At 39.7% G+C, this 27,093-nt stretch overlaps 1 protein-coding gene and 2 non-coding genes across 3 annotated transcripts in view; all 3 read left to right on the plus strand.

Moving 5' to 3' along the window:
* Positions 1-27,093, plus strand: part of LOC124219289 (uncharacterized) — a 42,088-nt gene that overhangs the window by 12,530 nt on the left and 2,465 nt on the right. The window lies entirely within an intron of this gene.
* TRNAQ-UUG (transfer RNA glutamine (anticodon UUG)) lies at positions 17,421-17,492 on the plus strand. The gene has a single exon. It is a non-coding gene; the product is annotated as a tRNA-Gln (tRNA).
* TRNAY-GUA (transfer RNA tyrosine (anticodon GUA)) lies at positions 20,587-20,683 on the plus strand. The gene is made up of 2 exons: positions 20,587-20,623; positions 20,648-20,683. It is a non-coding gene; the product is annotated as a tRNA-Tyr (tRNA).

A 27,093-nucleotide genomic window follows, 5' to 3' on the forward strand; every position in this document is an offset into this window, starting at 1 on the left:
GTTTAGACCAGTCCCGTTCAACATTCTCCAGCTTCCTGAGAAATTTTCCAGGAGAAGAGGAGCGCCGCAAAATTGTTTCAGGCGAATCTTTATGGTGACAAGGATCTCTAGGCGAGTATCCAAAGGTTGTAGAGTTGCGGTTTCGGGCTTTCGAGTCAGAGAATTGAACGGTGACAGTTTATGGGCGGTCTGCACGCTCATTCGCGTATGATGCAATCACTGGGATGATCTCTGAATCAAATCGAGGTTTGTACGCGGAGCTTCGTACACCCTTATACGACCTGCACGTGAACCTTTACCTACACACTGCAGGACATACGGATGTATATAGACGTGAGCAATTTCACAGGGCATGAAACGCTGACTTCATTATTCGGTTGTTAATTCGCCGCGTCGTTTCAAACGAACCGCACACCCGTACATGTCTACGTATGCATACATGCACATGTACATTCGGCGATGCGTTGATTTTGACAGATCAAGATACAGATATCCTCGTGCCAGATCGATCGGCGTTGCACGATTAATTTTTTTTTCGTCCGTCAATTTATTTCAATAAAAGCAAAATTAGAAAAGTTTCTGATCACGTCATTTAACCGGTTCACTTCAAAATGAAAATATTATCCCAAATTGCCTTTACTTGAATAAAGAAACGTTTTTCAGCAGATTTTGAGATGTTTTCCACGTGTTTCAGAAATTTTATCAGAATATTTTTTTTCGTAATTTGCGTTTTTCTAGAAATGTGAGAATAATGCGACGAAATAAATGACGGCAATAGATTTGTCAGGAGATTTGATCGAAGATTAATATTGTACACTATAGTGTACAAAAAAGCGAATGGGTTGACCGGTTTAAAAGGAAACTCTGTATCATACGATTAATTAGAGGAACAACAACAAAAAAAAAATAAATAATTCCACATAAATTTCCTGTCAAAATTGTTATTCACTCTTAGAGTGGCTGAAACTTTTGAATATTCAATCGGTACTTGTTTCATTAAAAATTGATGTATTAAATCGTAAGTAAAGAGGATCAAATTTCCTTCGTCCCAACTTAGGAAGAAGAAAAAAAAACCAGTCTATGACTGAATAGTACAACGCGAAGGTTTATTTATCCCTGTTTAATCTATGTCCGAGTAATCAGTAGAAGTACAACGAAACGTTGTCCCAGCTTCTGAACATCCTGACGACCACAGGGACGCGTGTATGTCCCTTGTTTGATTTTCCGTCCTGTGTCTTCTTCCTCTTGGTGGTGCATATTTTTCCCCCTGTTTCTTTCTTTCTTTCTTTCTCTCTTTTTTTTTTCCCCTTCTACCAAAGAGGGAGACATAATTATGCGCCGGTTTTCCTGTAGGCATAATAACGCGTATATCTATACGTCAAGGATATGACGACGTAGTTTTTTTAATTACTGCACGCCGCACCGCCGTGTGTGATGTATAACATGAATGCTCTCTCTTTCCCTCTACTTTTTTCTCCTCCTCTCGAATTTTCCTCCCACCGCATTTTTTTTCAAACCGTACGCATTGATATTTCGTTTATTCTTTACATGCATAATATTTCTCCGTCTCTTTATCATCCATTTTTTTTTTTTTTTTTTTTTTTTCCATAAATTCTTCTCTGTTGCTCCCCTTTTCCAGGCTTCGCTATCATCTCCCTTCACCTCTTCCTCGTCGTTCCGTTCCTTATTACGCACTCCAAATTCTTTATTCTCTGTACTTTGCCTCTGCAATGCTGTTGCAATGACGTCTATAGGAACGCGAGTCGGTATAGGGCAAATCGCTTTTGCGTCCGGTTTGCCTGGTAATGGAGTACGGTTTATAGAACACTTTCATATTTCCCCTCTTTTCATGCTCTATATTCGATTCAGAATATCACACTTTTCTAGTCCATATGAACAAATCTGTCGAGAAAATTTAAAAGCATTTGTGTACCCCGATTAAAACAAAGAAAATATTGAAGGGGTAAATGAATACACTGTTTAATACCGGATCGAAAATACAAAAATCGCTCTATAGTGGAACCGGTATACAAATTTTCTAACTTGAAGATAGATGTTTTGACAATTTTTTGGGAATTCTTAGACCGTTCAAACAATGTTTCAGTTGACCAAATAAAAAAAAAATTTGTTGCGATTTTGCTTCTTCTGGTTATATATTAATTCTTTCTTGTACAACTTGTATATTTATAAATGATATATTATCAGCTTCCGAGAAGGCCTCCCTCAAAGGGCCGAGTACGTCGGGTAATTGTAAGTTTTTCATTTCGAGACCTAATACACCGAGAACGTACATTAACACGTACCGGATAAGGGCGAAAAAAATCATTGATAAGGTATAATTTTGACTCCTTGGTTGTCGGATAGTGAAAAAATGACGGGGGTTCGTCTTTAAGGGAGGACGTTGCACCCGCGTCAAGGGGCTTGATACCACTGGCATAGATGCGCGGATTTCGATGTGTGCAATCCGTCGCCCCCCCGTCGCAATTCCACCTGGCGCCCCTTCGACAAGCGAGCAACGTGCAAGACGCCTTCCCCATATGCCCGTCGTATGGCCGATGTGCATGGGCATGCCGAGCAGCCCGCGTATAAATATCCCATGGCAGGCGCGGTCGCACCGCAGCACCCAGGGTGCAACAATAGGCTCTTAGCGGTCACCATAGCAACCCCATCATCGATGCCTTGGTAACAGCTCGACGGGATCTTGAAGGAGATCATCTACGGGATAGGCTGCTCGATGACGCTGACCTTTTGGTATCCTGGTATTTGGTAAAGAGACACCTTGAAAAATGGGGAACTGCTGCTGTTAATTAATGGGGGGAGGTACCTACCATAGAACGACAAAGCTTGGTCGAATTTCATGTTTTTATTTTTATTTTTATTAATTTTTTTTTTTTTGGGGGGGGTAAACAATGTATACATATATTCATGGTCATAGGTACTTTTTATTATATTATTATTCTAGGTTTCGAAACAATTTTTGTTGGTTGAAAGTAGCGAAAAGAAAGATGAATATTTTAGATTTTACATAACCTGCGGTGATAATATATATCGCAGCACTTTTTTTCGAGTTGAATCGACAGCAATTGTGGCAAGATACACAAATCCGGTAATAAGAGTTAGAATATTCTTAGGGAGATTGACGTTGATTTGACTACAAAAAAAGTGCTGTCCATATATATTCACCACAACAGATGTAAAACCTAAGTGTTACAGTTTTTTTTCGTGTATATACATGTGGTCACTTGATGAACCAACAATATTGGAAAAATATTAATAATTATTTGGCTAAAGGGGAGGCCGTAGAATAAAAGAGTTGATTTTTTTGGAAAAAAAAATTTCAAACTCTTGACTTAGCCAAAATCATGCTTATTTTGATAATTTTTAGTCAAACTTTAGGTTCATCAGTTGGACGCAAGTATCATAAAATTTTGTGTGCCAAGCTTGATCCGTCAAATGGTATTTGAATAATCCCTGTACACAGACTTACAACTCATTGGAAAAAAAAGTTTCGAGATAATCGCGTCTGAAGTTTCAACAAGGGAAAACCGTATGATTTACAGAAAAAACTGATCGTTTTTTTTGCGTCCTTTATCACATTTTACCGTTAATTTGTCCGTTTTTCAATCATATTTTTCGCTTCAAAATCAGACAATTTGTGGGGACCTGATCGGTGAGCAAAATGTGTCAAAAAAAAATTATAATCGAACGACAAACGCCAGAGTTTGAACATTTCATTAACGTTCTAATTATAAAACCTTTTATCGAATTGACGATACCTCAGCTTATGTTATTCAAATTTGGTCATATTCATTTTTATCAAACAGCAGGTATGTTGAAGATTTTTGAAACGATTTTTTTGTTCTGCATTCTTAACTTTCGATTCGAACCCAAAGTCAAGTTCCGGGTATGATTTTAATAACGGAAAACTGACCGTTCTCCACATTTCGATGGTTTTTACGGTGTGTAAAGGGTTGCAGGGTAACAAAATCGGTTAGATATTTGACCGTAACCTGACTTGGGCCGAAGTACAAACGATTAATCTTCCTATTCACCCCGTGAATACTGCTGCACGCTTGATAAAACACGTCAAGTATATCATAACATTCTTTTTCTATCGACTAATCGAGTATCTGTCTACATACACGTGTACGTATGCGTTAGAAATAATCGTGAAACATATGGTGGGACCGACTAGCTATCGGTACAGAATTGATTGTATGTATAAATATGTATGTGTAGGTTGAAAGAAGCGGTACGTAGGTTCAGGGTTGGAAACGGTTGTAGAGCAAAAACAGTCCCCATAACGAATCGCGATTTGGACACCATTGTAAAGCATTTATCACTTTGTGTTTGACCGCAAATACTCAAGATAGACCTTATATTCATTTTTGTAATATCCTCCACCTGTTCAGGAAACACAGTTTGATCTGAAATTCTCGGTATAATTCTGACCTACGGTAATTTTTTCCTTTCTCGATTTCCGGACTGCACCCGTTGCTTTCATCCGGTTGCGACGAACTCACAGTCAGTGCGATTGCCGCTTCTGGCTTGAAGAAGGAGAAGAGAGAAATAGAGTCGATTGAGAGCTGCTTGAGTAATATTTTTGGTCAAGGAGAAGCAAAATTCCGAATTATTTTATATGAAGAAACAACAAAGTTTCGAATGGTCCGAAACATGACGGCTCAAAGCTTCGAAATGCAAACTTCCGAAAAGTAAAGTTACGATAGAATGAAATTCTGAAAATTGAAGTATACTCAGACAGCGTAGTTTACTCAACGAGTGGGTGTAAAAAATCAGAATGACCAAGATTCCGAAAATAAAAATATCGGAAATCCAAAACAAAGAAAGATAAAAGTGGCGAAATTCACTCGAGTCAATTTCAAACGAGGATCTGTTAAAAAAACAGCAAACATTACAAAAGTTTTCCGCAATACCGGGGCCGCGATAAAAATTTGAAATATTTCTTTCCATTGTACAGTTCTAAACAATTAAACAGCGATTTGTCAAGGTGACGGTGAAATTCTCTGTACGAGAAAAAAATGTTTAATCATAATTTAGCTCTACTGCATAAAACCATGGTGTGAGAGACGCGGATGAAATTGCAGGCTTGCACTTGGCGACACGGAATTCAAGAATCAGAGCAAACCTCGAGGGAGTCGGTGAAATTAAAGGACATTGGAATGGGAGTGAAAAGGCATGTTGCGATAAAGATCCAAACGCGCGGTTCAATTCCCAGCGACAATTTTGCTCGTCGCAGATAATTACTGACCGTGGCGTTTTTGAATTTTCAAAATTACTTGCGGCGGCGAATTATTTATGCGGGCTCGTTCGCTAAACAATAGGGAGAAAGGTGTAAACGCGTGCTGCAGGATATTTCTTGATATGCATCGCGGTTCGCGATGCACTGGGCATTGATTAATGACACGCCTGTTGCAGTTTGGTCACAATGCAATTTCGACCCGCTATGTCCACCCGTGTGTGTGTGTGTGAGAGTGAGAGAGAGAGTGTGAGTGTGTGTGTGTGTGTACGTGGTGGGCCATTCAGCTTCGGTGTTTGTACGAAGTGACAAAGCCCTGACAAGTGTGACACGGTGACATGCAACGCCCGTCCACCGACGACAACCAATTAATCACTGTGTATACACTGCATACCCTCTCCCTGCACGCTGCACGATGTTTTACCGTATAAGGTGCACGTACGTATGTATCCAATGCAGCAGCCAAACACAATGCGAGATGCGTACGCGGATATCGGTATTAATATTCCCCAGTCCTCGCCGATTTGCACTAATATTAAGGGGGTGCCCTGGTCGATTTCGACGTTGATGTATATATACCTCCAACTGTTCAAGTCCACGTATATCAAACGCAAAAAGGGCTCAACAGCCCCATTCTATACACAATTCTGAACAAAAACGATCCGATACTTTTTCATTTGACGAAGAAATAAGGAAATGGCACGGATTCTACGAAATCATGCCATTTCTTTATTTCAGCGTCAAATGAAAATGCATTGGAGTATTTTTGTTCAGAATTGTGTATGAAATGAGGCTGTTGAGCCTTTTTTACGTGGACTCTGATATTTAGAGATATATATGTCAGCATCGAAATCGACCATGGCACCCCATCAATCGTCGGATCTCGGTTTGCACTTATTTATTTTTATGCGACCGAAACAATCATCAGGTGCGACGGAAACTTCAACCAGTCTCGTTTATCATGTTGCAGTTTTGTGTTGTACACGCACAGCGAAATGGACTTATGAATAGTTGATTCAGTCGCGAATCGGATCGTGTCTGATGAGTATGAGGAAGAAAAACGTGTGATCTGGAAATGAGATAAATTCGTTTCTCTTTCGCGAAGAACTACATGGTATATGATATCTCCGTTCTTTATATCCTCTGCGGATAAACTATTGATACCGATTGTTCCCAAGGGTAAAACAGAGAGAATTCCCAAGGGTAAAACAGAGAGCATAAGCTGGGAGGGAATACATCCGGCTTTTTGGTGCAGAGATCACGAGCTTGACTTCACCCTCTTATCAGCTCGTTACTTGTGGCTGCGATTCAGGGTTCGCAATTCGTCCCAAATTCATGACCATCAATATAATATCTGAGAGCGTTGTTCAGATGTCGATATTTTAAGTTATTAAAAACTCGTCGTTTTAACGCGCGCATCACAACATGGCGTTAGGCAGAGAGAGCGTACTTCTCTTTGTATACCTGTAAGGTTAGCCAACTTGTATCTAAGGAATTAACTAGGAACTAAACCTATAGTTAGACGTAAAGATACTAAACTAGAAAAAGAAAAAAAAACTCTCGTCTTTTTCTTCTTCTTCTTCCTGTTTTTGCCCACAGTCCCGCTTGATATATCCTGCGTTGTGCAGAAATGGAATGGGACCGACAAGAAAGGTAAGGAAAGGAAAGGAAAGGAAAGGAAAGAGAAGAGCAGGAAAACATCAGCTTCCACTCAATGATTACCAAAGTATATTTGCATAGGACGCGAGAGCCGCGATAACCTCCCTGCCGTACATATATTGTATTGTATACACACACGCACACGCTCATACACACACACACACGCATACACATACATATACCCAATTTACATTTTATTTTAATCGCGGTAATCGATCCGGCAGTTTCGTCTCTGCACCGCACGGATATGCGGCCCTCGTTCTCCACCTCCACCTTCCCTCCCCCGGCTCTCCTCACCTACCTATCTATGTATGTACCTCGGAATTAAACCTCCAGCGAGAGAGACTACTTTATTTTTATTCAAACTCCTCGCGGGCCTCGATTACGCATTAGCGGATGGGGAAACTACGCTCAACTTTTAACGATTCCGATATTCTAACTGCCAATCGACGACGCCGTTACCTATTCTGCAGAGGGGGATGGAATTCTCACGATCTGTAGACTGCGGGGTGAGTTTAATTTATCAATCTGATTCCATTTACGGGCTCTCCGCTTGTTGTGTCTCATACGGATATCGGACGAATTCATTCCACGCAATTAGAATTTGTTGAGCGTGGCCGATTGAATATGGAAAGTACATTGCGATTTTTCGCGATGCGTTGATTATTCAATCAACTGGTTTCATCAATTCAGACGAATTGTTTTTACGTCTAATCATATTTTCATCTACAAATCGATTGATTTTTTTTCCTTGAAATAATTTAATTTCCTGTCCAAACGTATCTTAGTTCATTTAAATCGGTTGATTTTCTTGTTTATCCAAACAACTTATTCTTAAACTTGTTCTCGTTTTAGTGATAATAAGTTGATAAATCAGTCGATCTTGTTCACTGAAACAATTTATCCTCTTGTTCGATACCGATTTCATTGATAAATCGACTCGGAATTAAACCTCCAGCGAGAGAGTAGATCTGTCACTCGATTTAATCATCTTCTCATCAAAGTAAGCAACAGCATATACAAAAATCGGTTATAATCGGTGATTATCGATTTTTTCATAACACTTTTCGATACAAATAACTAATCGAATCGAATTCTCGCCTCAAATAATGAACACGTTTCGATAAGTAAATCGGTAAATGGATTGAAAAAATAAATCATGTGTGAAATAACGATTTATTCAGATTTGAGATTATTTTCGTTACCGATCAAATAGATCTGTCACTTGATTTAACCATCTTCTCATCAAAGTAATCAACTACAGATACAAAAATCGGTTACAAATCGATTACAGAAGTTTTCTATAAACTACATTCGATGAGAGTTAAAAGTGCGGGGACTGTGAAGATGGACGCTAATCCATAGGTGTGCCAATTACGCAACAACGGTTGTCGAATTAGTTTTAGCCTGTATCTTTCTGCCGTCTATAGCGAGAGATAATTGAGGCACTTTAAGGGCGGCGCCATCAATATTCCAATAATTCACAGGCTTGGGCGACTGCAAGGGGTTGCGTACTCCGTTCCCTCGGGTGTTAGTCCGGTCCTCCAGTTCTCCGGCAATACATCACACTGTCCACAGTACCGTAACTCACCCTGAACGTGGAACGGTCCATACACCAACCGATCCTGGTCAATAAACACACGCACACGCATCTGGATTCGAGTGTTAGTGAGGCAGATATACGACCGGGATCACCGAACGTAGCGTCTAATCTACCCCTAATTTTCCACGAAATGGGGAAAAACCTGCGATTCCGCTTTATTATCCCGTAATATCAATTTCATAACTCGGCTATGTTCGCCTTTCTTCATTATTATATCCGTGATGCTGCGAAATCAGGGGGAAAAAAATGATCGAAAACTTACCCATTTCAGATTTTACTCCAGCGATTTTATTTTCATCCTAGTTTTCGCATTGTTTATACTTGAGGTTATGTTGGTGAATGGGCGAGAATTTTGGAAAAAATTCTTACCGAGGTTTCCGATTCGTTGATTTGTTACCGAGCATACAAATTAGATTTACCGTCAAGTTAGCCAGAACTAAGTTTTACAATTTTTAGTTTTTCAAACCCTATTACCTATAAATTCGTTGCACCAACGGTTGATATTGTTAGAATTTCTTTAATTGGCGTCTTTTTATGATGGGCAGGTTTTGTATGAGGTTAATTGAAACGTTTCAAGTTTATGTAAAATCCTTATTGGTCATATAAAATACGATAATACGGTTTTTTGATTTAAACTTTTGGTGTGAAGGAATGAAATCCTCTCGAAAATAAGAGATTTCTACAAATGACGTATTCGTGCAAACCTTCTTTTTAATTTTCATCACCTTTAGTGATATGAGAAAAGTACTGGTTTCAGTCGAAAATCACGTTTTCTAATTTCAACGAATCTTTACGTTTTCTAACCTCTAGAATCCGAAGAACAGGTTTTTAGAAAAATGTCACGCTGATGAAAAAAATTGAAACTTGCAGGATTTTACAATCGAGTGATGGGCATGAAAAATTGCCATGTCCCGTTTAATTTCAACTTCCATTCCTACCGGAAATAAATCGATTTTCAATCTTTTACCAACAAACGTATACTTTTCCCTTCTCATTACTTCTTCTAAATAAACGATTATATTTTTCCCAGTTTATACATTTATTTAAAAAAACAAAACAAAATAGGGTTGTGTCTAATTTTTCTTTCACAACTGTTTCATCTGACTTTCCAACTCCCATCAATTTCAGACTTCTTTACTCGAACGTTTCCCAGATCACCCGCGGAAGTTTTATCGGACAGACCGACAAGACTCTTGTCCCTTTTCATATGGTGATTAAAAGTATCTTCTCGAAATAACTGTGTTTCCGGCTTGTATATTTTTACGCTCTAAATACAATATCAGATAAATTGTCTTCATACCTTGGAAAATTTGAATTTCTACACGTATACATATATATAATAAAGAAAAAAAACAGAAAAATTGTTACACGTGTTCAGATTTGTATCAAGTGCGTCTACATCGAATCCTCTCACTCTTCGTCTGTTGAAAAAAATAGTGAATGAGGGAAGAAAGCAATAAAAAAAGAAAAAAGAAAAAAAGAAAAAATAGAAAGAGGGAAATAAATAGAGGGAAACAACGGCGTACGGATTTCAATTAAATTGAACGCCTCGATTTTCCCCGACGCCGGGGGGGCGTCGATGCAGAAGCCCGAAGCAATGCCAAGCTCTGCACTAGGTTGGTGCACCCGTCGTCGCTTCGTTGCCTCGAGTAGCAGCCGGACAATCGGGCGCAGCGGGAGTCCGGAACCCTTTCGGTCTGCCCGAGGCCGGGGTTATCGCTATCAATCTAGATCGTATAGTTCCTGGTCGTGTAAGGTATCGAAGTGAAATGATATAACCGCCACTGAAGTGTGGCGCGCTGAGCACGGAGTTGGATGTAACGAACGCGCATGCACGCAGGGAGCAAAAGCGTCACGCCGGCTAATGACCACGTTATAAACTAATGTAAGTAATCCAGAACGCGTATCGAGCCGCGAAGATTTCATTTCAGGATAAAACCCGCATTTCTAGCATCTGGCGTCGCGACGCCCCGCGGCCGCTTCTCATCATAACAGTTAGGACAGCCACTTGCGCCTAGTCAACGGCCACCGTTTGGTCAGAGGTCGCCTCTGGCTCTCTAATCACGTGAAAGGGTGTATCGTAATTAGTACACTCTGGTTCAAAAAATAATAATCGAAAAACTGGGCGATAATAATGTGATAAGAATTAACCCTTCAACGCTGAGGGGGGTTAAAAGTTTTTTGGCAGACGTGATTCTTTATTGAAAAACGAAGAAAATGAGACCCTGTAGGATCCTCGACGATATGATGTACCTGAGAGATGGAATTTACAAGATTGGAGCGTTTTTTTCACCCTCCGTTGCCGGAAGAGGTGAAAAAAAGAAATAAATAACGTCACTGTTCTAGGGTTAAGAAGCATGATACCGATTTGTTTGAAGAATTTCAAACTCTGAATTCAATTGAAGAGGAGCATTAAAAACGGCTTTAGGTGCCATTTTTTCAAACAAAATTCAAACGATGAAGAAAAAACAGTTTTCAACCGTTTTCTTTTTTTTTGGAAATATCTAGTTCCAGATACTTACAGCCTTTTTTAAATCTCTTCTTCAATTAAGTGACAAAAGTTCGGTTATTGGTAAATTTTATTATTCGAGAACCAGGTCATTGTCAGGTTTATTTAATACCAGCATCGGGTGATTGCGATCCGATTTAGATAAGTCAGGGTTAATTTCGATCGTATGTGGATTTTCTACGAAACACCCGCGAACAATATAATTTTAATAAACTCAACAAGGTCTTGAAAAAAATACGTTCATCAATTAAAACTCTACATTCGAAAAGATTTTTTTTCTGTACAAATAATTTTTCGATTAACTGATAATCCGTACAGAAGAATAATTTGTTCCAGAATGAAATGATTAGTATGTATTCATTAATTATAAGTGAAATAAAACGAACAGCGCAGTGTTTATTTGGGAATAGAAAAATGGTACAATCCGTGTTTCATTGCTCTGAAATGATTGATTTTTTATTCGAAATTTTCTGGCTCTGAATTGGGTGAAATCGTTTGGGTTAAATTTATCTTGATTGGCATCTCAGCTTCCGAGTCATGTTATTATATTTTTTGTTCAGCCTGTACGCCCGATAGGTCCTTAAATACTTTTAATGCATTTTGGTTATACCCAGCATTCGTGACGCGCCACGTATCCCCCCGGGTCAAACTGATCTCGAACGATTAATGTCGCATTATAACCCTTAAGCAGTAAAATGATGGCTCACGTGAAACTTGGGGCGTTTCGCTGTGATGCTGTTGCGTGCTCTACAGGGTTTCATTGCTGCTTTATATAACTACGGAGCAAGAAAATGAAAATAAAAATCTACGGTGATAACGATAACAGCGCTATATAGTAGAGGCAGTAAAATACCAAACGAAAACTTTAATAGAGAAATTTTTATTATTGCAACGAATTTATGTCGACCGATTTTTTTCCAGTTGTTCACTCAATATCGACATTTTTGATCGTAATCAATATTAATTGGTGATACGTTGTCGAATCGAGTGTTTTTTCAATGCCGACATGATTAAAAAAAAAAAACAGAAAAACAAAGCTTTCCACTGAATGTGTAGAAAATAATCTTGAAAATCAATTATTCACTATTGTTCAAGGAAATGGAACAAATGTGATGGATTTTTAATAATTCTGAACCAATTTGAAACGAGGCATCGATATCTAAACTTTTTTTAAGATTAAAATATTTCTTATTTTTCTATTTTCAAAGAGATCCACAAAGCTTTCGTCATAAATTTTCGTCCAACCAACCTCATTAATATTCTTTGATTAAAAGATCGAAAATATATGAATAGCACCGAAAAAAAAATTGATGAAAAAGTGATCGAATCGTGCGGGTTAATTGACACGAGAAATTTGTTTCCTCTGTTCGAAGACCGCAGGTGGGTATTTTTACGATTGCAATTAAGTACCTGTAGTATAACCCGAGTAGCATTTAGGCGTATGTGAACGCGTTTACTTGCATGCGTGTATACGTAGCTGGTGGATTTTGTCGCGGCGTAAAATTGATTACCGAATACCGTTGGTGGGACGGGACGACGTGTACGTAAAGGGAGAAAGAGGGAGGGCGAGAAATTCCCCTGAAAACACCTAAATTATCGAACCGCGGGCAGCGGCACTGACCTATCCCGCAATTCCCTCGGTCGATTGCATCGCTCTCGTTCGGCCACGCCGGTGCCCCACTGCTGTAAATTGATACTCGTAATCACGCCTAATTGCTCTGCCTTTTCGTAAGGGAATTGGAAGAAAAAAAAAAAAAAAAAAAAAACAGGCACAAAGCAAAGAAGAGAAGCTCGGGCAGTGATTTTAATTATTCTTGTTCAATTTTTATTTACCTTTTATTGGACAAGTGCAAAATGAGGAATTAGAAATTTTATTGTGATTTGTACAGATTGAAATGCAGAATAATTATTATTTGCAATTATATTTCAGAGAAATTGCTTGAATTTTTAATAGTTCAAATCATTAATAGTATCGTTTGCGTGTATCGTTAAAATTTCACTCTAATTTACGTATTTAAAATATAGTAGCAATCGCGGGTCGTTTTTTTAGGGTATTTAAAAAATCTCTGATGATCAGTCTAAAGACAATAAATTCAAATTAAAATGTTGACTATTGTGCGTCAATATTATCAGATTCACTACGCAGGACATGAAATTAAAGTCGTCTTTTAATATCATTCAAGTGAAAGTGAAGTTATTCTTTTTTCTTTGGTCAAATTCACTGTAGTTGTGCAATGTTTTCGCACTGTTTCGCAATTTCTAGAAGTAATGAAAATGGCATATGAATCAGGTGAATAATAAATGATTTGCTGATGTGCGCTTGAAAAAAAAATACAAAAATATTCATAAATAAAAAAAAAAAAAATAAAAAAAATGAAGAAAAAATATATAAAAAAGCCACACCAATTCGTTCGAATGAATTAAAAGCCGTTCAAATAATTGATATTGACGTCATTTCAATGGTTGTGAGATCAGGTTTGCCTCGAACTCCTCATTATAAACAAAATGTGATAAATAAATTTATAAACAAATATGGATTCTCGTATTACACAGAAAAATTTTACACGCTCAATTAAAGGTCAATTCAATATTTATTTCCTGCCCAATAATTAATGTCCACCATTTACAATATGTATATATATGTACATGCATATGTATAAAGCGTAGTGCAGCGTAGTGCAGTGAGCACAATACTCAAAGGTACTTCATACTACATACACATGTAATAATGCACAAAGAGGCGCATTAGTCACACACCATTTTGCCACCAGGCGTGACGACGTTAGGTGCTCTCACCCTCTCTCTTACTCTCTCCCTGCTTCTGTCTCTTTCTCTCCTCGGCTTTTTTCTGATCGTTAATTCAACGATCCCCTCACCCTTTCGTCCTGTCTGCCCGCAATACCGGCTTCCCACCCCATTATGTCATCCCCGTTCGTCTTCTTTCCTCGCCTCGTGTGACTGCCCCTATTTTCCCGCGTATTTTAAAATACAACATGGCCGACGCTTGTGACGCGCGGTCACGTGGCTCTATACGGGCCCCTTTCCGTTCCCCGACACCCCCCCCCCCCCCCCGCTTTCCGTAACGCACTCCGTGTCCCTGCATTGTTCAAGGCTTTTGTATGATAAGAACAATAATAACGGGCGTCACTACGAAGATGATAATTATTACGACGATAACAATGACACGGATAATTTTTTAATAACAACGCACTACGTGGTTTCAGTGGTAATTATAAAAAGAAAAATGTACCACGCAAACATGTAAGATCACTGCACTTGTTGAAGTTGTGTTTGAATCATTTTTACACATTACTACTGGAACGATCTGATTTACTTGAATTTGGAACATTTCTTGTCTCGGGAAAATCTACTAACTTGAACTTTTAGAGTTACGGAGGTAAAAGTAAACAAAAAAAATTGAGACAAAATTTGAGAAAACTCGTAAAAAAATTCACACGTTTTTCGGAACGATTAAAGTAATTGTCAAATATTCAGTAAGCATAGAAATTGATCTGAACGTCTGGGAGAAAATCGTGCATTGCCTATTCAAATAATAATTATAATAAACACGTGTAAAACGTTAAAATTTAAAGTTCACCGTGAAAATATTTAACCGAAAAAAAATATCGCAGACAATATCAGGATTGAAAAATGGTGATTAATTGTGTTCCGAATAGGAAATCATTCTCAAAGATTTTACTTATTGCTCGTTGTCCGAGTAAGATTCTTTTAAACTGTAATATCGGATAAAATTTTTTATATAAATGAAAGGCCAATTATGTCAGGAATAACTGTTAATATTTTCACGGATTCCATGTTCCGGTTTCCTCTTCCGTTCGGATCAGATAATTAGCAGACGCTTCGCGGGGTCGCGTCTATTATACAAATATATCTATGTAATTCGTTGCCAGTGGTGTTAAGAACGCATATAATGTAACAATTATCGCGCCTACAGCAGGAACAACAACAATAGCAACGGTGATATACAGAGTGATTATAAATCTAAACGAATAGACCGAATAGTCCGCCATCTGTTAGAATGCAACGCGCATACGCTAAAAATCGCGAGGAGTTGTTTGCCAGGGTGACCAACCGTCGTGAACATAATCTAAAAAATTTCGCCACTTGCGCTTAACGCCGCACGGCGTTATGACGGTTGGTCACCCTGACAAACAACTGTTCGCCAATTTTTGCACATGCGCATTACGTTGCAGCAGACGACGGGCCGTTCGGCCGTTAGATACAGTCACTCTGTATAGTAATAATGATAACAACAACGGCAATAATGACGGGAACGGTAATGGCGTCGCATGTTCTGGATGCCCGGGGCGTCTCGGTGACGTCGGGTGACATCAAAGTGACGCTATGTACCGCAGCCTCCGCAACTACATGCGCCAAGGCAGAACTAATGAGATTCACGTTACCAAGGCTCGATGTATACCTACCGATGATGCCGCTGCTGCGCCGCTTCTCCTTGAGGGAAGAAAAGCCGCGGAGATGAATCCAGGGTTAATTTTTATGCCGTCTCCCCCTCTTTTTTTTTTTCGCCTCAATTGCAGATATCTTCCCGTCTCGAGGACCTTTCTTTCTCTCATTTCCCTCACCTTCGTTTCTCTTCCCCTTCAATTTATCATCAAAGTCAAAGCAACCTGTATTTTAAATCTTGCGTTTATCGACACTGCAGGGTTACGATCTTTATATTATACGAATGTTTGAATATTTATTTCTTTTTTTTTACCACATTTTCAAATATTGCACGACTCTTGGATTATTCCTTTTACATTGCAAGCATCCCGAAAACAAAACGAAATGATAATAATGAAAATGTAGTTGCACAAATTTTTTATTTTTTTATTTTTTTTTTTTTTTCACCATGCTTCCTGAGCATTATCACAATTTTAGAACATTTTTCTTCTTCTTTTTTTTCTTTTTTTTTTTTTTTTGTCAACGACCGAATTTCAAAACACGAAAATTACACGACGACGCAAATTTTAATCGTTTAAAAAAAGGAGGTTTTAAACTTTTGACGGACATTGTGTTGAAATATTCACCGCTCGTTCCATACACCTAATGTTGTTATGCACATCTGTATACAATGTACATATGTCATATCTGTCCTTATGCGCGCATTAAATGCCTATTACAATTCGCAATTGTGTAAAGTTGAAAAAAAACTTGCGGGGCGGACGCAAGCGCGCGCATTATTCAAAAGAGCTCTGGGGGTTACGTCGCATCGATAGCTTCGCATTTCCGGTTTCCGGTGTACGAACCCTGCGCAACAAACTCCCGTCCCATAGAATATCACTGTGCGTGTGTATAAGGCTGTGTATATGTGCATGTACGATAGTGTGTCGTATATAGTTTCGTTACCCGAGCTATTATAAAAATCACCCTTCAAGTGCAACGGCATATTTATTGCCAACATCCGTTCAATTAGGGGCTGCTGATACTTCGCGAAGAGCCAACTTTACTCGGCACGTAGGTATAGGTATAATATATTATATACACCGACGCTTTTCCTTTCCGAAGGGGGTTTTACAGTGTACATATACATCTATAACACAGCTGGGAAAAAAAAACTAAGAGACAAGTTTCAAAAAAAAAAAATCGCTACGCGATGTATTATAATTAGTTGTAATATTTAGCAATTGAATTATTCGTGGTTATTTGAGGCAATTGTAGAATTACGATACAAATACTTGTGTATCGGTAAAAGTGACGAAATAATTTTTAGAATTGAAAAAGCGATAAGAGAATTCCTTCGTGTAAAATCCTCTGGCTTGTTGCAATTTGTTTAATTATCGTTAACGCGATATCTTGCATCGTTTGTCAGTTATTACATATACGTAATTATGCGTATGCATATCGGTTCTTCTATAATTGCATCTTCCGACGTTATGTTTTATATTCACAATTACAAACAGACGTTAAATTTATTATCTCACTCATTGATATTCCGTTATTTTAATTCGTAATTTATCTTGCCAGCGAGAGATAAAATTTCATAGTTAAATTATGCGTCTAATTATAGATAATAGTGTGGTCAAAAAGAAGAAAAATGTACACTTAGAAATAGAGCAACGTTTAATCGTTCCAAGAATCGAGCATGCTTGTTTATTCAATTGCAATAATGCGTCTTATCTATTCAAGCATTCGAGGTTGAGTTAGGTTATCGTAATATATTCTATATCACATTTTTTTTTTTTTTTGTTTCATTACTTATTCACCTTCTTCTAACGTATACTCAATCACGTATCGATACAAATACCAAAGTGAGCATGCGCGACGTTTTTATTTAATTTTATTCGGTTTTGTAAAAGTAATTTGCCTACGATGAGCCTTCTCTCGCTGTATCAATTCTTGTACAAACAGTTCAGACAATCGAATATCGAGGTCCCATGGTGTAATGGTTAGCACTCTGGACTTTGAATCCAGCGATCCGAGTTCAAATCTCGGTGGGACCTTAGGAATATTTTTTTTTCTTCTATTTCTCACGCTTCTTATTCTTTTAACCCAACATTATTTTCTATTGTTAATTTTATCGTAAGAAAGAGGATCTGTGTATTGTTAAGAACAAAAAAACAGCATGAAACTAAGTAAATTTCTGATCTGTATAACCATACGCATGCCTTGCGCATATACTTATAGGTGGTATACGATACGAGTGAAACAGGTTTTACGAATAACTTATTTTTCATTCAATATAATAATAACAATAATATAAATTGAAATTAGTATCGCGTCTGCAAGCGTTCGTGATCGAAAAACCAGAGAGAGAGAGAGAAAAGAAAGAAAGAAAGAACATATTTTTATTGTACTAGGACATATGCATCCGCGGGTACAAAGTGAGAGAGTACGTTTTGAGATATCAGACTTACATACTACTTATAATTAATTTTAGCTTCAGAGAGAGAGAGAGAGAGAGAGACAGTGAGCGAGCAGGCAGGTTGTATATATAGGTATATAAATAAAATAGCTATAGAGAGAGAGAGAGAGAGAGAGAGAGAGAGAGAGAGAGAGAGAGAGGAAAGGGATGAGGTATATATTATAAAATTTTGCGCACCTGTAGTCTCGAGTTCGTAATAAAATCGAGAGAGAAAGAGAGAGAGAGAGATAGGAAGAGTTTATTGAAGATTTTTCTCTATAAAATTCAAGTCGACGTTATCGTAAACAGTTTTGAAAGATTATTACCGCTCTCAAGTTAGTTCATCAAGATGTGACAACAGCCCCATCAAAATCTCGCTTCGATCGTAAAATACTTTCCCAATTTAAATTTAAACGGCATCATCCCTCCCGCCTCTCGCAGTTAAGGAATAGCACCGGCAGCACCGGTATATAATAAGAGAAGAGCTTCTACGCTGCGGTTAACGAGCAGAACTTCGCGTAACCGAGATGACGAGGAGAGGCTGCTGGCGGATGTTAAGAGCACCGAAGGTAGCCGAGTCGAAGAGGAAGAAGATTTGGGTTAAAAAAAAAATAGATAAAAAAAAAAAAAACAAGGAAAAAACCAACGATGGATTAAACGAATCGCGATTGGCAAAACGATTCGCGACCCGCACCGACTAACAGTAATTATTTTCATCCGAATTATACTTCATACCTACATGCTCGAGTTGTGGGTTTTATATCGGTTTTATTGTAGATCCGGTGGCGTTAAAATTGAAGCGAAATCGTTTAGAGCCCGGGAATATGGGGCGAGCTCATCGTTTTCCTCGGGATGGAAAGGGGAAAGGGGACGGAGGGCATAACTAATTTAGAACCCTTAGTTATGGAGCCCCGGCGGATGTCTTATCCCCGAGGATAATACGTTATACTGTCAGGTCTAAGATCGCTTTCTACAAATTCAGGGACATTAAAGACGGAGACTTGATTGGATAACAAACATTTTATTGAGTTTAATTTTCGAAGTGAAACGCCCGCGGTGCAATACCGTTCATATATACGTACATATACGTGGGGGGTAAAAGGCGCTTCCTCTCGAGAACGTTAAACTTTAACAGCTTCTTAGCAATAAATAATATTATGCACACGAACATCCACCGTCGCCGCACCCCGCAAGAACGAAGAAAAATCCCCATTCCATCCCTAGCCTCGTGCAGGCAATTAAATAAAATGTGATACGTTCGAGTTATGACGCGAATCTTTATTGTTTATGACACAGAGGCTCGAGAGAAAGCCCCGCGGTTCTGAACTCCCTTGTATGCAAAGGCGTAAAAAAAAAGTCACCCTGTCGTCTCAAGCACCGCGCGTTCTTCGAGTTCAATTCAATTGATTGCCCCCGAGAAGAGAACGAAATCACCCTGCAATCGTGGTTCCGTAAAATTGCTCAGTTTGTCCAGGCGTTTCGTGTTTCGTGCCCTGGACGGCCAATGGGAGCGAAGGATGCGCGTGGCCGGATGCGCGGATCGGCCGATCGTCGAGAGCTCTGTTAGTTTTGCGTTCGAAAACCGTTCAAGTTTCGAATCTCTCGATCATTTTTCCCGAAGAAGGGGTACCGAAATGGTTTTAAACCGATCTCGCGTCTCCTCGAATATATTTCCAATAAATCCGTACAGCATCTTGGGCCAATTTCCTCGCCCCCGGTTACCTCGAGTCATAAAAGTCTGATATTTAAGATTTACGTCCGTCACGGCAATTATAATGTCTTTTATTACAAGCCCCCCCCCCTCATCTTAGACCTCTTCCTCCTGCTTTTCCTTCTTCCCCGTTCCACAGCCGCGCGGAATAAGTTTCATCGTAAAAATGTTATTAGGCCACGCTTTCCAGTTTCCATCGACGAATGGGGGGCCGCCGTTTAAACAAGACGCGAAATTTTTATGCCCGAAACTCCTCCGGGCGTAAAAACGATCGCGTCTCGTCCCCCTCATCGGCGTTCGTAAAATCCACGTAACACGCACATGCCTAAAAGCGTGCTGGTATGCCGGATATATCGGTCTGGAATAACCGGAGACGCGTTTCTTCTTTGCAACTCGGAATTGCTGACCCCTTGAATTATTCAAGGTAGGTCGGATCACGCTCTCTTATTCTCTCGTTAACGGATCCGCATCGCGCGGTAATTCGCCGTTTGAAAATGGCGCCACATTTTCCCGCTCGTTTGTCGCACGGCGACCGTCGTTTATTCTGCTCGCGCGCATTCGCGCTTCCTGGATTATTCACCGATGGCCAGTAATTAGGTGTGCGGGACATTGCATGTACATGGATCAATTTCTCCGAGCAGTTAAGCCCCCCCTATTCCCGGTTCACGGCGAGTCGCTATCACGAAAACACTAAAACACTACCCCATCTCGATGATTTTACGACCCGCGGCCACGCTTTCCCGCTCTTTTTCATTCGGGCGAAAACGCGATTTCGGTATTATTTGTTTGTTTCTCTTCAACTCCCCGGCAAATTCACCAAGTTGGCAATTTCATCACCGTAACAAAATAGATTTCATCATACGCGGATATTCCCGCCGTTATCCGAGTTGAAAAGATAGGCGGCATCGAGGAAGATAAAAATGGGTCGAACCTTTGATCGGTGAAACGGTGATCTTATTAATTTTGCAACTCCATCCTACAGCCTTCGATAGCTCAGTTGGTAGAGCGGTGGACTGTAGTTGGCGAGATAACGAAAGAGAGACATCCATAGGTCGCTGGTTCAAATCCGGCTCGAAGGAGTAAATTTTTTTTTTTTGTAACCCCGTCTCAGTACATTTTTTTGTTCCTTACTTTCTTGAATTCGATGTCCTCGGACAAATCAACGGTTCGTAAGGAATGAAAATCCGAATTGACTGTACACTCCTAGTATTCTGTACAAAGCGAAAGTTTCGTGATCGTTTGCTGTGTTTTTGTTTAATTTTTTTTTTTTTTATCATCACCGATATATTTTCTTCCTAAACGTATTTTTTATTTTCCTTTGAACTCTAATCTCAATTCTTATCGCAACATACGATAGGTGTATAATACGTTCCTAAACAGATACGAAGGGTGCGTAGGGTGTCGGTTGAGATTCGTCGTGCGGCTTCAGCGAGAAGGAAAAACCACTCAAATTAATTTCAATTTGAAGAGAAGGTGGTAGGAGGGGAGGGGGGGGGGGGGACGCTGCATATTGTCCGCAGAGAGTGGATATATCCAAGTTGACATGTAATCAGTGGATCCCCTGTTTCGTTCGGATAGGGGGAGGAGGATCCGCAGCGCGACGAATATTCGGCAACACCCTAGTTTCTGTATTTCTATCTTCTCTCTTATATATATTTCGTTTCTATATATGTATTATACGGACAATGGCCCCTCTTATGGTTGGTTAACCTTTGACTGACACCCAACCCTCCTTCCAATATCCACTAGACTCTTCCGCTACGCCCAACACCCTCGAGTCCATCCTTGTCTGCACGTACAATCCGCACACTAGTTCGGTCAAGTTGCACATTTTTTCACCCTGCAATCCTGTTCCGATCCCCTCGACAAATCTCTGAATCTTTCCTATAATTGCTCGCAGATGATGTTTAAGAACGCATCGTTATTGCTGTTGTTATTATTGTTGGCACGTAGGGCATAAAGATCGCGGTGAGAAAGTCGAACGGATGATAAAGGACGAGTTCAGTTACGTTGAGCTGAAGTTATTGAAACGTTGAAATAATTACTCACCTGCAAAGCGAATAGCGTTTTCGATTATTACTTAACCCTTTCAGTCGCACATTTTTTAACTCCATATTTTGGCATGAATTTTGTAACCCGAAGGTTTTTGGGATCGCTGATCAAGAATCTGAGGTCAGGATTTGATTATTTCTAAATCCAAGATGGCGGATCCAATACGGCGAATGTAAAATCGAAAATACTATAAAAGTTCGATGATTCTGGCCGAAAATTGTTAGTCAATGATTCTTGGGTTTATACGAAGTATAAAGATTATTTGAAGCTGTAAATAAACTGTGACAATAAGGCTGGGAGATGGAAATTTTAAATTCCATGAAAATGTTAAATCCGGACACGCAGTGACTGGGAAGAAAGTTTGCAGATAAAGAGAAATCGGATGCTTTTACTTGTAGCTAGGCACTTGTATCATTACCAACTCGACAACTACGGGGATTATTTTTTCTCTTGGACTATTTATTTTATTATATCCGATTTGGCCGAACCTGAGCCGGCAACATATGATGCTCGAGGTCCTAATGCCGTTGGGGTTTCACACATCCTTAATTTTGATCCAACAGGGTGACGACGTCGCGTTTGCAAAGTGCAACGGGCAGTGGCAGTTCGCTATTGTTGAATCGTTTTAGATTAAATCAGGGATGATTCAGATGGATTATATTCACGGTTGAACGGCACTCAGTGACGCCTCCCTAAGTTTGCGTCCCCATGACTGCGGCGTGAATCGATTGGCGGCATAACAAAAAAAAAAAAAAGAAAGAAAGAAAGGGAGAAGAAAAAAAAACAACAAAAACGTGACACGAACTTGTCATAATCCTGCAGATTTCGGGCGGAGAACCGATCAAAGGAATCACGGGGTTCGGTTGGTGGAATGCGACAGGTGTTCCTTTCTCTCTTCCAATTGTCAGTTATCAGGTTCGACTTGTTCTCGAGCCAAATACTGGTACCCACACTTGTTTACACGGTTAAACAGGTGACTCCGGTTATACGCGAGGCGAGAGAGTTGACTCACCTTTCAGTATCTACTCGTTTTACTGCCCTCCAGTTTCTAGGTTTCTTACTACTTTCCAACTACTCAAATCTCGAACGCGAATTGGTACTTTTCGCCTCAATCTACGCTTTGTGAAAGCCAATTCAATCCTCGAATCATCGCTCCCAGAATCTAATTGGAAGTTGCATCTAAGGGTTGAAGGTTTAATGTTCCTGTCTTTCGGGTGTTTCGTTGGAAAGAAAATTCTTTCTTCTTTGTTTTCGTTCATACCCGAAAAACCTGTTATAGTCAAATTCGTCACAGAGATCTCGTGATCGTTTTTCTTGTAAAATCGATAATTTAGTCACCAATACATATACATGTAGAGACGTTTAAGGATGAATTTTTACGTAAAATTGAGTTTCAAGAGGTAGTTTGTAAATTGTTGAAGCTGCAGACTCTGCTGTGAAAACATTTTTCTACAGAATTAAATTACCTACAAATCTGTCGTTCAAATTTTGTTTGTAAAGTCAGTAATTCAGCGACTAAAGAAGTTTAAAAGTAAATTCTTACACAAACTTGACTTTCGAGCCGAGCTGACTCAGGGTTTTTGAACTATTTAAGCTACAAATTTTACTCGAGGAAACTTTCCTCAAGAATTTGATTCTCTACAAATTGCTTACAGGAACAAGATCCCATCATTGGAGGCAGCTGAGTGACAACAATTTAAAACATAATAGAAGGAAAAATTTGAATTCCGATGGCGAACTTAATTCAAAAATAAATTTCACAGACCCTTCGGCTATAAATTAGGTTTTTTTTTTTTTTATTATATATATATATATACACAACTATGGCGGTATGTACTCAATGAAATTTTTACCAGTACAGTTTGCTTATGTTGACGTCTGATCGAAGAAAAAGTGTATGAAACATTGAATCGGGGATTGAAACAATGATTTGCACGTTCAATGTTACCGACAACTTTTCCCAATTCGCCAACAGATGAAAGGTTGGTTTTTTTTTTCGAAAAGCGAGAGGGTGCCGTCTTGGTGTTTGTGACGGGGGCGGGCGGGGGTGGAGGGGTTCATCGTTCGGAACAGGCGTAATCGATTCGGCAGGAAGCCGAGCGGAAATCGCTCTGTGACGTTCAGACGTTACCGGAGCGAGAAATTACTCATCGTTTCGATTGAGGTTAATTAATTAGATAATCAAGAGAACCCCGCCCATCTCACATTCAGAAGTCTCTACTTTCTTCCCTGTTTCGACGTCAGACATCCCTCTGATCCTCCGGGGACCAGGTACACACTTCGCAGAGTCACCTAAGGACACGCTCCGGGCTCATCTTTGGTTCACCCTTATCGGATGAGAAGGATCGAGGAGGGGAAGGGGGAGAAAAATGAACGAGGCAGTAAAAGTGATCGCTAATTATTGGAAGTAACTAATTCCTGGACGCGGGTGGTCGGATTTCAATATTTAGTTTCTGCACAATTTTTCTCCACTGTGTTGAAATCCGAAGAAAGAAAAAAAAAAAAAAAAAAATGACGGCGTTGTTTCTCTCCTTTCAATATTCAAGAGGAAAGGGTATTTATCGTACGTATATTTCAAGGGATGGAGATCGTTGATACAAATTTTTTGGGCAAACGTGACTCATGATAAATGCAGGTGGTGAAAAACAAAGGTATTACATTTCGTTCAGGGGGTAATTTTTTTACAACTCGATATGCGTACGTAAACCCATACCTGTCTGCACGCGCGGCATGTTAATCGCGGTGAAAATAATATATAAGCGATGATACGGCTATGCAGTTTAATGGCGATGAGGAAGAACTTGTTGATGCATGCACGCTGATTTGAAAGCGATACGAATATTTCCTTAGACCTATTTCACGTGGCGTTTTACAAAACATCGGAAATAATACCGAATCACCGTGTTTTTCACAATTTTACAACGCCAAATGTCTACCCCCCCCCCCCCCCCCCCCCTTACCGCCACATTCAGCTGCCCGCTTTGCCTCGAGTTTATGATTGTCTAGTTGATGCATACAGTCGGTCGTTTTCCTCGAGTGAAATTGAATAGATTGATGCCAGAGATATATTGAAACAACAGAATAGTAGAGAGAACAAGATAATCAAGAGGGGGAGTATAGAACGAAGAAAAAGAGAAACGTATGAAAATCGCAATGTATGATCAGAAATGTCGCAATTCTAAAGCTCGGAATTTATTCATGTACAGAGTGTCATTTTTCGGACAATGTGAAAATTAATGAGAAATGAAATTCTTTGAAGTTTTCAACGAACTGATAAATATTTTGGGAAATAGGTTAGTTGAAGGATTAGTTTTTTTTTTTTTTAAAGAGCTTTTCGATTCGCTACTTACGTTAGAACCCCAGAAAATTTCAGAGGTTTAAAACGATCCGTTTGTTTTCAGTGCGTCGTTGAAACAAATTTTTAATCTAATTAACGTACCTGGGTGTTAAAAAATTGAAACAGAGATAGGGAATAAATATCCGATTCACGATGTCGATACGACTCGTAGATTAAAATATGCAAACTCGGATCAACTATACTTTAGAAATTTGACAGACGGTCGATTATCTCGAAAACTCCATTATCCAATGTTCAAATCTTGGCTGTGTCACTTTTACGCAGCGTACCTATTTTCACTCTCTCTATGTCCACGATCACCGAAACATTTCGTTTTGCTGCTTTGTTTAAAACTTTATACCCCGTATACGCAACGTTACAAGTTCGAAAGCGATTTGATCTTTATGGTTTTATAATCGTCGAGGCACTTTCGACGGGTTGATAGTATCGTAGAAGCGTTTATTGTCGGCTGCGTAAATATGTACATACGTACTTGTTATACCTACCTGTAACTGCGATGCATGTCAAACTGTCGCTGCCGCCGGTGCAGCATAGATCCAATTACTGCAATCATACAAAATTGCACGATGAAAATTACAAGCGTACGCACAGTGCGCGCGGCGAGTCAATTATGATATCAGCGATGCAGAATTACCGCCTCCTTCGTCAAATATTCAAACCAGCCAACATCAATTTCACAATAATCGGTGATACGCACCCTGCACCCAACAACCTCGCAGCTATCCGTCCTACGCTAAGAATTTTCCGCCGTATTTGCCTTTCGCCCGATGTAAAAATCGTCGTGATCGCAGCAACGAAGCGTTCCTAAAAACGCAAATTCTTAGCCCCCGCGGTTTTTGAATTAGAGCGAATCGAAGGAAGCCAATCGCGTCGCGCCGTCGCGTCACGTGATCGTTGTTGATTGGCCGGCGCGGTGCGCGACCGTTAAAGATTCGAACGGCTCTCATTTGAAAACCGCTTAACCGTCGAGCCTCGCGTTTCGACGAATCGTCACGGTTTCTCGCTAGGAATTTTCTCGCCAATCGTCGAATGGTTTCCTCCTCGTCGTTGAGTCGATGCGGGCATTCGAATACAATTATTCCGGGCTCCGGGATAGCGACGGAATCTTGGAGTGTTTGAAAGCAGAGTTTCTAGTGTTTTGACAGTTGATCCAAATCGGGCGTCCCACCCTCGGCTTCCGCCGTGTTTAGGCCGCTCGGTATTTAGTCAGTCAACCCTGCCCCGAGGCTCGATGGGAGCCAGCAAGTGTCGCCGAGATAGAACCTTTCATGTGCTAATCTATATTGATTCAATCAAACGCCTGTTCAACGACTGCGGCCGAGTCGGGTTTCCCTCTCTGTCCTCGCCTACCTCTGATCCTTGTCGTCCCGTGTTTTCCCTCTTCTGCATTCAGGAGTACAATATTATAATACATCGTACGCGTAACGATCACAGGCCGGGAGCTTCGCGGCTACGATCGCGGATCGGTACATTAGGCCCCGAAATTTGTCGGCTTGCGCAAACAGAACTATGTATAAATATACGTATATTTACACCGAATTCATTCGAGACGGTGTAAATATTTACCGGTATATATTTACGTACGCGTATGTAATATGTTTACAATTCGTGGGGACAAATTGCTGTGCAACTATAGTTATTTTTTATTACACACCTGTATTTTTATCGGGATTAAACAAACTCGGGGTCGTTCAAACGCTAGTTATCTGTAAAACCTGGACTAAATTGATTTGTACACATATAATTTTGAATAAACTAACGGATATCGCGTGAAATTGTGCAATGAAATCTTTGTCCTTTGCATCAATGGGTACAAAATGTAATTGACTTTCTTTCAGTCTTATGTAATAAAGTTGAACTCGTCGTTGTATATTATAAATCAGTTAAATCGAGTAATCACACTTTTATCGTAACAACGCTTTTCGAGTGTAATTACATCGGCGATCTATAACGATTTTCAACAGTTTGTCATTCCTTCCGACCGTCAAATTTTCGCTGCGACCTTCGCGTCTGTTTGCGTTGCGTGAAAACACGTAATGCGACAGGCGTAAATTATATCGCGATTTATTGTCGTCGCGT

This window comes from Neodiprion pinetum, chromosome 5, assembly GCF_021155775.2.
Source record: "Neodiprion pinetum isolate iyNeoPine1 chromosome 5, iyNeoPine1.2, whole genome shotgun sequence".
Lineage (NCBI taxonomy): Eukaryota > Metazoa > Arthropoda > Insecta > Hymenoptera > Diprionidae > Neodiprion > Neodiprion pinetum.